This window comes from Amia ocellicauda, chromosome 2 (genome assembly GCF_036373705.1).
Source record: "Amia ocellicauda isolate fAmiCal2 chromosome 2, fAmiCal2.hap1, whole genome shotgun sequence".
NCBI lineage: Eukaryota > Metazoa > Chordata > Actinopteri > Amiiformes > Amiidae > Amia > Amia ocellicauda.
Genome location: NC_089851.1, coordinates 54,070,482 through 54,082,087, shown reverse-complemented (window position 1 = coordinate 54,082,087; position 11,606 = coordinate 54,070,482).

Genomic DNA, 11,606 nt, shown 5'->3' with positions numbered 1-11,606 from the left:
GACTGTGGGGGCCAGTTTAGTACAGTGAACTCATTGTCATGTTCAAGAAACCAATTTGAAATGATTCGACCTTTGTGACATGGTGCATTATCCTGCTGGAAGTAGCCATCAGAGGATGGGTACATGGTGGTCATAAAGGGATGGACATGGTCAGAAACAATGCTCAGGTAGGCCGTGGCATTTAAACGATGCCCAATTGGCACTAAGGGGCATAAAGTGTGCCAAGAAAACATCCCCCACACCATTACACCACCACCACCAGCCTGCACAGTGGTAACAAGGCATGATGGATCCATGTTCTCATTCTGTTTAGGGCATGTATTACAGATTCATTCAAAAAGGTCTCACTTTAGATTTGAGGAAACACTATTTACTTGTATCAGCGGTCATTCATTTGTCATTAATAGTTCTTCCAATTTCCGACCTTTTAGTTCCAGAGTCCAATGTTTTGGTACCAGCTAAAAAACAAAAAAAACAAATGTACATTAATTGGACAAATATGAAATATATAGTTACATGTAAAATATGGCCCAATATACAACGCTACAATTATTACAATTTACTTGCACTGTAATTACACGGTAACAAGAGTGAATTGACCAAGTAGTTTGTGTATAGTTAATTCAATTATTAAATACTAGTATGGATGATGTATGATTACAGAACGAGCTTACATACACTAAACAAGTAGTATGGCTTATTTACATGTAGTGTGTGTTTTTAACTTTACATATTCATGTAAAATGCTGCCAACCTTTGTGATGTTACCGATGACCTTAAACTCACCCCTTCTTAAAGTGTAACCACATGTGGTGATCAGGTGAGGGTCTGCCTCAAGCAGTTATGTGCTTGCCCAGGAGAACATGCAATATTGCCTATTAGCTTGGCTCGTTGGTCTAGGGGTATGATTCTTGCTGAGGGTGTGAGAGGCCCTGGGTTCAACTCCAGGACGAGCCCGCTTGGCCCCGCTTTGCATTCTCTGAAGCATTCGTTTGTTCTCTCTCGATGCTTGGCTTCTGGGCTCCTCTGCACCAGGGAGGTCTTTCAACCTCACATACTGTTGGCTGTGTAGCTGATGGGAAATCAGACTGTCATCTGTGTGTTTTGTTTTCTTTAAAGAAAATGTGTATTTTACAAGTTCGTTGTTGTTGTTGAGGAGGAGGAGGACATGTAGTGTGTTGTTGAGGAGGAGGAGGACGAAATGTGGTTTGCCGGCTTGTTATGGAGACCTTTGCTGAACGTGTACTCCTGAGCTGCACCAAAGGAGAGGCATTCTTTTCAGTTGTTTGCGGGCCTGCTGAACAATGCTCTCAGTGCTGTCTCACAGGGGATGGCGTTACCATTCTGGAAAGACACTTCAGCACTACAGTCCATGCTATCAGTCAGTGAGCGTAGGTCTCCCGGTCTGCCCCAAAGCAGTTACGCGCTTGCCCTGCAGAAACTGCGACACCCTCCGTTAACTTGGCTCGTTGGTCTAGGGGTATGATTCTTGCTGAGGGTGTGAGAGGCCCTGGGTTCAACTCCAGGACGAGCCCACTTGGCCCCAATTTGTAGTCACCGAAGTGTTCGTTCGTTTGCTCTTGAAGGCTGGCTTCTGGGCTCCTCTGCACAAGGGAGGGCTATCGACCTCAGATACTGTTGGCTGTATAGCTGATGGGAAATCAGACTGTCATCTGTGTGTTTTGTTGTCTTTAAAGAAAATGTGTTTTTTACAAGTTCGTTGTTGTTGTTGAGGAGGAGGAGGACATGTAGTGTGTTGTTGAGGAGGAGGAGGACGAAATGTGGTTTGCCGGCTTGTTATGGAGACCTTTGCTGAACGTGTACTCCTGAGCTGCACCAAAGGAGAGGCATTCTTTTCAGTTGTTTGCGGGCCTGCTGAACCATGCTCTCAGTGCTGTCTCACTGGGGATACGGTTACCGTTCTGGAAAGACACTTCAGCGCTACAGTCCATGCTATCAGTCAGTGAGCGTAGGTCTCCCGGTCTGCCCCAAAGCAGTTACGCGCTTGCCCAGCAGAAACTGCGACACCCTCCCTTAACTTGGCTTTTTGGTCTAGGGGTATGATTCTTGCTGAGGGTGTGAGAGGCCCTGGGTTCAACTCCAGGACGAGCCCACTTGGCCCCACTTTGCAGTCACCGAAGTGTTTGTTCGTTTGCTCTTGAAGGCTGGCTTCTGGGCTCCTCTGCACAAGGGAGGGCTATCGACCTCAGATACTGTTGCCCGTATAGCTGATGGGAAATCAGGCTGTCATCTGTGTGTTTTGTTTTCTTTAAAGAGAATGTGTTTTTTACAAGTTCGTTGTTGTTGTTGTTGTTGTTGTTGAGGAGGAGGTGGAGGACATGTAGTGTGTTGTTGAGGAGGAGGAGGACGAAATGTGGTTTGCCGGCTTGTTATGGAGACCTTTGCTGAACGTGTACTCCTGAGCTGCACCAAAGGAGAGGCATTCTTTTCAGTTGTTTGCGGGCCTGCTGAACCATGCTCTCAGTGCTGTCTCACTGGGGATACGGTTACCGTTCTGGAAAGACACTTCAGCGCTACAGTCCATGCTATCAGTCAGTGTGCGTAGGTCTCCCGGTCTGCCCCAAAGCAGTTACGCGCTTGCCCAGCAGAAACTGCGACACCCTCCGTTAACTTGGCTCGTTGGTCTAGGGGTATGATTCTTGCTGAGGGTGTGAGAGGCCTAGTGTTCAACTCCAGGACGAGCCCACTTGGCCCCACTTTGTAGTCACCGAAGTGTTCGTTCGTTTGCTCTTGAAGGCTGGCTTCTGGGCTCCTCTGCACAAGGGAGGGCTATCGACCTCAGATACTGTTGGCTGTATAGCTGATGGGAAATCAGACTGTCATCTGTGTGTTTTGTTTTCTTTAAAGAAAATGTGTATTTTACAAGTTCGTTGTTGTTGTTGAGGAGGAGGAGGACATGTAGTGTGTTGTTGAGGAGGAGGAGGACGAAATGTGGTTTGCCGGCTTGTTATGGAGACCTTTGCTGAACGTGTACTCCTGAGCTGCACCAAAGGAGAGGCATTCTTTTCAGTTGTTTGCGGGCCTGCTGAACCATGCTCTCAGTGCTGTCTCACTGGGGATACGGTTACCGTTCTGGAAAGACACTTCAGCGCTACAGTCCATGCTATCAGTCAGTGAGCGTAGGTCTCCCGGTCTGCCCCAAAGCAGTTACGCGCTTGCCCAGCAGAAACTGCGACACCCTCCGTTAACTTGGCTCGTTGGTCTAGGGGTATGATTCTCGCTTAGGGTGTGAGAGGCCCTGGGTTCAACTCCAGGACGAGCCCACTTGGCCCCACTTTGTAGTCACCGAAGTGTTCGTTCGTTTGCTCTTGAAGGCTGGCTTCTGGGCTCCTCTGCACAAGGGAGGGCTATCGACCTCAGATACTGTTGGCTGTATAGCTGATGGGAAATCAGACTGTCATCTGTGTGTTTTGTTTTCTTTAAAGAAAATGTGTTTTTTACAAGTTCGTTGTTGTTGTTGTTGTTGTTGTTGAGGAGGAGGTGGAGGACATGTAGTGTGTTGTTGAGGAGGAGGAGGACGAAATGTGGTTTGCCGGCTTGTTATGGAGACCTTTGCTGAACGTGTACTCCTGAGCTGCACCAAAGGAGAGGCATTCTTTTCAGTTGTTTGCGGGCCTGCTGAACCATGCTCTCAGTGCTGTCTCACTGGGGATACGGTTACCGTTCTGGAAAGACACTTCAGCGCTACAGTCCATGCTATCAGTCAGTGAGCGTAGGTCTCCCGGTCTGCCCCAAAGCAGTTACGCGCTTGCCCAGCAGAAACTGCGACACCCTCCGTTAACTTGGATCGTTGGTCTAGGGGTATGATTCTCGCTTAGGGTGCGAGAGGTCCCGGGTTCAACTCCCGGACGAGCCCGCTTGGCCCCGCTTTGCATTCTCTGAAGCATTCGTTTGTTCTCTCTCGATGCTTGGCTTCTGGGCTCCTCTGCACCAGGGAGGTCTTTCAACCTCAGATACTGTTGGCTGTGTAGCTGATGGGAAATCAGACTGTCATCTGTGTGTTTTGTTTTCTTTAAAGAAAATGTGTATTTTACAAGTTCGTTGTTGTTGTTGAGGAGGAGGAGGACATGTAGTGTGTTGTTGAGGAGGAGGAGGACGAAATGTGGTTTGCCGGCTTGTTATGGAGACCTTTGCTGAACGTGTACTCCTGAGCTGCACCAAAGGAGAGGCATTCTTTTCAGTTGTTTGCGGGCCTGCTGAACCATGCTCTCAGTGCTGTCTCACTGGGGATACGGTTACCGTTCTGGAAAGACACTTCAGCGCTACAGTCCATGCTATCAGTCAGTGTGCGTAGGTCTCCCGGTCTGCCCCAAAGCAGTTACGCGCTTGCCCAGCAGAAACTGCGACACCCTCCGTTAACTTGGCTCGTTGGTCTAGGGGTATGATTCTCGCTGAGGGTGTGAGAGGCCCTGGGTTCAACTCCAGGATGAGCCCACTTGGCCCCACTTTGTAGTCACCGAAGTGTTTGTTCGTTTGCTCTTGAAGGTTGGCTTCTGGGCTCCTCTGCACCAGGGAGGTCTTTCAACCTCAGATACTGTTGGCTGTGTAGCTGATGGGAAATCAGACTGTCATCTGTGTGTTTTGTTTTCTTTAAAGAAAATGTGTTTTTTACAAGTTCGTTGTTGTTGTTGAGGAGGAGGAGGACATGTAGTGTGTTGTTGAGGAGGAGGAGGACGAAATGTGGTTTGCCGGCTTGTTATGGAGACCTTTGCTGAACGTGTACTCCTGAGCTGCACCAAAGGAGAGGCATTCTTTTCAGTTGTTTGCGGGCCTGCTGAACCATGCTCTCAGTGCTGTCTCACTGGGGATACGGTTACCGTTCTGGAAAGACACTTCAGCGCTACAGTCCATGCTATCAGTCAGTGTGCGTAGGTCTCCCGGTCTGCCCCAAAGCAGTTACGCGCTTGCCCAGCAGAAACTGCGACACCCTCCGTTAACTTGGCTCGTTGGTCTAGGGGTATGATTCTTGCTGAGGGTGTGAGAGGCCCTGGGTTCAACTCCAGGACGAGCCCACTTGGCCCCACTTTGCAGTCACCGAAGTGTTTGTTCGTTTGCTCTTGAAGGCTGGCTTCTGGGCTCCTCTGCACAAGGGAGGGCTATCGACCTCAGATACTGTTGCCTGTAAAGCTGATGGGAAATCAGACTGTCATCTGTGTGTTTTGTTTTCTTTAAAGAAAATGTGTTTTTTACAAGTTCGTTGTTGTTGTTGTTGTTGTTGAGGAGGAGGAGGAGGACATGTAGTGTGTTGTTGAGGAGGAGGAGGACGAAATGTGGTTTGCCGGCTTGTTATGGAGACCTTTGCTGAACGTGTACTCCTGAGCTGCACCAAAGGAGAGGCATTCTTTTCAGTTGTTTGCGGGCCTGCTGAACCATGCTCTCAGTGCTGTCTCACTGGGGATACGGTTACCGTTCTGGAAAGACACTTCAGCGCTACAGTCCATGCTATCAGTCAGTGAGCGTAGGTCTCCCGGTCTGCCCCAAAGCAGTTACGCGCTTGCCCAGCAGAAACTGCGACACCCTCCCTTAACTTGGCTTTTTGGTCTAGGGGTATGATTCTTGCTGAGGGTGTGAGAGGCCCTGGGTTCAACTCCAGGACGAGCCCACTTGGCCCCACTTTGCAGTCACCGAAGTGTTTGTTCGTTTGCTCTTGAAGGCTGGCTTCTGGGCTCCTCTGCACAAGGGAGGGCTATCGACCTCAGATACTGTTGCCCGTATAGCTGATGGGAAATCAGGCTGTCATCTGTGTGTTTTGTTTTCTTTAAAGAGAATGTGTTTTTTACAAGTTCGTTGTTGTTGTTGTTGTTGTTGTTGAGGAGGAGGTGGAGGACATGTAGTGTGTTGTTGAGGAGGAGGAGGACGAAATGTGGTTTGCCGGCTTGTTATGGAGACCTTTGCTGAACGTGTACTCCTGAGCTGCACCAAAGGAGAGGCATTCTTTTCAGTTGTTTGCGGGCCTGCTGAACCATGCTCTCAGTGCTGTCTCACTGGGGATACGGTTACCGTTCTGGAAAGACACTTCAGCGCTACAGTCCATGCTATCAGTCAGTGTGCGTAGGTCTCCCGGTCTGCCCCAAAGCAGTTACGCGCTTGCCCAGCAGAAACTGCGACACCCTCCGTTAACTTGGCTCGTTGGTCTAGGGGTATGATTCTTGCTGAGGGTGTGAGAGGCCTAGTGTTCAACTCCAGGACGAGCCCACTTGGCCCCACTTTGTAGTCACCGAAGTGTTCGTTCGTTTGCTCTTGAAGGCTGGCTTCTGGGCTCCTCTGCACAAGGGAGGGCTATCGACCTCAGATACTGTTGGCTGTATAGCTGATGGGAAATCAGACTGTCATCTGTGTGTTTTGTTTTCTTTAAAGAAAATGTGTATTTTACAAGTTCGTTGTTGTTGTTGAGGAGGAGGAGGACATGTAGTGTGTTGTTGAGGAGGAGGAGGACGAAATGTGGTTTGCCGGCTTGTTATGGAGACCTTTGCTGAACGTGTACTCCTGAGCTGCACCAAAGGAGAGGCATTCTTTTCAGTTGTTTGCGGGCCTGCTGAACCATGCTCTCAGTGCTGTCTCACTGGGGATACGGTTACCGTTCTGGAAAGACACTTCAGCGCTACAGTCCATGCTATCAGTCAGTGAGCGTAGGTCTCCCGGTCTGCCCCAAAGCAGTTACGCGCTTGCCCAGCAGAAACTGCGACACCCTCCGTTAACTTGGCTCGTTGGTCTAGGGGTATGATTCTCGCTTAGGGTGTGAGAGGCCCTGGGTTCAACTCCAGGACGAGCCCACTTGGCCCCACTTTGTAGTCACCGAAGTGTTCGTTCGTTTGCTCTTGAAGGCTGGCTTCTGGGCTCCTCTGCACAAGGGAGGGCTATCGACCTCAGATACTGTTGGCTGTATAGCTGATGGGAAATCAGACTGTCATCTGTGTGTTTTGTTTTCTTTAAAGAAAATGTGTTTTTTACAAGTTCGTTGTTGTTGTTGTTGTTGTTGTTGAGGAGGAGGTGGAGGACATGTAGTGTGTTGTTGAGGAGGAGGAGGACGAAATGTGGTTTGCCGGCTTGTTATGGAGACCTTTGCTGAACGTGTACTCCTGAGCTGCACCAAAGGAGAGGCATTCTTTTCAGTTGTTTGCGGGCCTGCTGAACCATGCTCTCAGTGCTGTCTCACTGGGGATACGGTTACCGTTCTGGAAAGACACTTCAGCGCTACAGTCCATGCTATCAGTCAGTGAGCGTAGGTCTCCCGGTCTGCCCCAAAGCAGTTACGCGCTTGCCCAGCAGAAACTGCGACACCCTCCGTTAACTTGGATCGTTGGTCTAGGGGTATGATTCTCGCTTAGGGTGCGAGAGGTCCCGGGTTCAACTCCCGGACGAGCCCGCTTGGCCCCGCTTTGCATTCTCTGAAGCATTCGTTTGTTCTCTCTCGATGCTTGGCTTCTGGGCTCCTCTGCACCAGGGAGGTCTTTCAACCTCAGATACTGTTGGCTGTGTAGCTGATGGGAAATCAGACTGTCATCTGTGTGTTTTGTTTTCTTTAAAGAAAATGTGTATTTTACAAGTTCGTTGTTGTTGTTGAGGAGGAGGAGGACATGTAGTGTGTTGTTGAGGAGGAGGAGGACGAAATGTGGTTTGCCGGCTTGTTATGGAGACCTTTGCTGAACGTGTACTCCTGAGCTGCACCAAAGGAGAGGCATTCTTTTCAGTTGTTTGCGGGCCTGCTGAACCATGCTCTCAGTGCTGTCTCACTGGGGATACGGTTACCGTTCTGGAAAGACACTTCAGCGCTACAGTCCATGCTATCAGTCAGTGTGCGTAGGTCTCCCGGTCTGCCCCAAAGCAGTTACGCGCTTGCCCAGCAGAAACTGCGACACCCTCCGTTAACTTGGCTCGTTGGTCTAGGGGTATGATTCTCGCTGAGGGTGTGAGAGGCCCTGGGTTCAACTCCAGGATGAGCCCACTTGGCCCCACTTTGTAGTCACCGAAGTGTTTGTTCGTTTGCTCTTGAAGGTTGGCTTCTGGGCTCCTCTGCACCAGGGAGGTCTTTCAACCTCAGATACTGTTGGCTGTGTAGCTGATGGGAAATCAGACTGTCATCTGTGTGTTTTGTTTTCTTTAAAGAAAATGTGTTTTTTACAAGTTCGTTGTTGTTGTTGAGGAGGAGGAGGACATGTAGTGTGTTGTTGAGGAGGAGGAGGACGAAATGTGGTTTGCCGGCTTGTTATGGAGACCTTTGCTGAACGTGTACTCCTGAGCTGCACCAAAGGAGAGGCATTCTTTTCAGTTGTTTGCGGGCCTGCTGAACCATGCTCTCAGTGCTGTCTCACTGGGGATACGGTTACCGTTCTGGAAAGACACTTCAGCGCTACAGTCCATGCTATCAGTCAGTGTGCGTAGGTCTCCCGGTCTGCCCCAAAGCAGTTACGCGCTTGCCCAGCAGAAACTGCGACACCCTCCGTTAACTTGGCTCGTTGGTCTAGGGGTATGATTCTTGCTGAGGGTGTGAGAGGCCCTGGGTTCAACTCCAGGACGAGCCCACTTGGCCCCACTTTGCAGTCACCGAAGTGTTTGTTCGTTTGCTCTTGAAGGCTGGCTTCTGGGCTCCTCTGCACAAGGGAGGGCTATCGACCTCAGATACTGTTGCCTGTAAAGCTGATGGGAAATCAGACTGTCATCTGTGTGTTTTGTTTTCTTTAAAGAAAATGTGTTTTTTACAAGTTCGTTGTTGTTGTTGTTGTTGTTGAGGAGGAGGAGGAGGACATGTAGTGTGTTGTTGAGGAGGAGGAGGACGAAATGTGGTTTGCCGGCTTGTTATGGAGACCTTTGCTGAACGTGTACTCCTGAGCTGCACCAAAGGAGAGGCATTCTTTTCAGTTGTTTGCGGGCCTGCTGAACCATGCTCTCAGTGCTGTCTCACTGGGGATACGGTTACCGTTCTGGAAAGACACTTCAGCGCTACAGTCCATGCTATCAGTCAGTGTGCGTAGGTCTCCCGGTCTGCCCCAAAGCAGTTACGCGCTTGCCCAGCAGAAACTGCGACACCCTCCGTTAACTTGGCTCGTTGGTCTAGGGGTATGATTCTTGCTGAGGGTGTGAGAGGCCCTGGATTCAACTCCAGGACGAGCCCACTTGGCCCCACTTTGCAGTCACCGAAGTGTTTGTTCGTTTGCTCTTGAAGGCTGGCTTCTGGGCTCCTCTGCACAAGGGAGGGCTATCGACCTCAGATACTGTTGCCTGTAAAGCTGATGGGAAATCAGACTGTCATCTGTGTGTTTTGTTTTCTTTAAAGAAAATGTGTTTTTTACAAGTTCGTTGTTGTTGTTGTTGTTGTTGAGGAGGAGGAGGAGGACATGTAGTGTGTTGTTGAGGAGGAGGAGGACGAAATGTGGTTTGCCGGCTTGTTATGGAGACCTTTGCTGAACGTGTACTCCTGAGCTGCACCAAAGGAGAGGCATTCTTTTCAGTTGTTTGCGGGCCTGCTGAACCATGCTCTCAGTGCTGTCTCACTGGGGATACGGTTACCGTTCTGGAAAGACACTTCAGCGCTACAGTCCATGCTATCAGTCAGTGTGCGTAGGTCTCCCGGTCTGCCCCAAAGCAGTTACGCGCTTGCCCAGCAGAAACTGCGACACCCTCCGTTAACTTGGCTCGTTGGTCTAGGGGTATGATTCTTGCTGAGGGTGTGAGAGGCCCTGGGTTCAACTCCAGGACGAGCCCACTTGGCCCCACTTTGCAGTCACCGAAGTGTTTGTTCGTTTGCTCTTGAAGGCTGGCTTCTGGGCTCCTCTGCACAAGGGAGGGCTATCGACCTCAGATACTGTTGCCTGTAAAGCTGATGGGAAATCAGACTGTCATCTGTGTGTTTTGTTTTCTTTAAAGAAAATGTGTTTTTTACAAGTTCGTTGTTGTTGTTGTTGTTGTTGTTGAGGAGGAGGAGGAGGACATGTAGTGTGTTGTTGAGGAGGAGGAGGACGAAATGTGGTTTGCCGGCTTGTTATGGAGACCTTTGCTGAACGTGTACTCCTGAGCTGCACCAAAGGAGAGGCAATCTTTTCAGTTGTTTGCGGGCCTGCTGAACAATGCTCTCAGTGCTGTCTCACAGGGGATGGCGTTACCATTCTGGAAAGACACTTCAGCGCTACAGTCCATGCTATCAGTCAGTGAGCGTAGGTCTCCCGGTCTGCCCCAAAGCAGTTACGCGCTTGCCCAGTAGAAACTGCGACACCCTCCGTTAACTTGGCTCGTTGGTCTAGGGGTATGATTCTTGCTGAGGGTGTGAGAGGCCCTGGGTTCAACTCCATGACGAGCCCACTTGGCCCCACTTTGTAGTCACCGAAGTGTTCGTTCGTTTGCTCTTGAAGGCTGGCTTCTGGGCTCCTCTGCACAAGGGAGGGCTATCGACCTCAGATACTGTTGCCTGTAAAGCTGATGGGAAATCAGACTGTCATCTGTGTGTTTTGTTTTCTTTAAAGAAAATGTGTTTTTTACAAGTTCGTTGTTGTTGTTGTTGTTGTTGAGGAGGAGGAGGAGGACATGTAGTGTGTTGTTGAGGAGGAGGAGGACGAAATGTGGTTTGCCGGCTTGTTATGGAGACCTTTGCTGAACGTGTACTCCTGAGCTGCACCAAAGGAGAGGCATTCTTTTCAGTTGTTTGCGGGCCTGCTGAACCATGCTCTCAGTGCTGTCTCACTGGGGATACGGTTACCGTTCTGGAAAGACACTTCAGCGCTACAGTCCATGCTATCAGTCAGTGTGCGTAGGTCTCCCGGTCTGCCCCAAAGCAGTTACGCGCTTGCCCAGCAGAAACTGCGACACCCTCCGTTAACTTGGCTCGTTGGTCTAGGGGTATGATTCTTGCTGAGGGTGTGAGAGGCCCTGGGTTCAACTCCAGGACGAGCCCACTTGGCCCCACTTTGCAGTCACCGAAGTGTTTGTTCGTTTGCTCTTGAAGGCTGGCTTCTGGGCTCCTCTGCACAAGGGAGGGCTATCGACCTCAGATACTGTTGCCTGTAAAGCTGATGGGAAATCAGACTGTCATCTGTGTGTTTTGTTTTCTTTAAAGAAAATGTGTTTTTTACAAGTTCGTTGTTGTTGTTGTTGTTGTTGTTGAGGAGGAGGAGGAGGACATGTAGTGTGTTGTTGAGGAGGAGGAGGACGAAATGTGGTTTGCCGGCTTGTTATGGAGACCTTTGCTGAACGTGTACTCCTGAGCTGCACCAAAGGAGAGGCAATCTTTTCAGTTGTTTGCGGGCCTGCTGAACAATGCTCTCAGTGCTGTCTCACAGGGGATGGCGTTACCATTCTGGAAAGACACTTCAGCGCTACAGTCCATGCTATCAGTCAGTGAGCGTAGGTCTCCCGGTCTGCCCCAAAGCAGTTACGCGCTTGCCCAGTAGAAACTGCGACACCCTCCGTTAACTTGGCTCGTTGGTCTAGGGGTATGATTCTTGCTGAGGGTGTGAGAGGCCCTGGGTTCAACTCCATGACGAGCCCACTTGGCCCCACTTTGTAGTCACCGAAGTGTTCGTTCGTTTGCTCTTGAAGGCTGGCTTCTGGGCTCCTCTGCACAAGGGAGGGCTATCGACCTCAGATACTGTTGG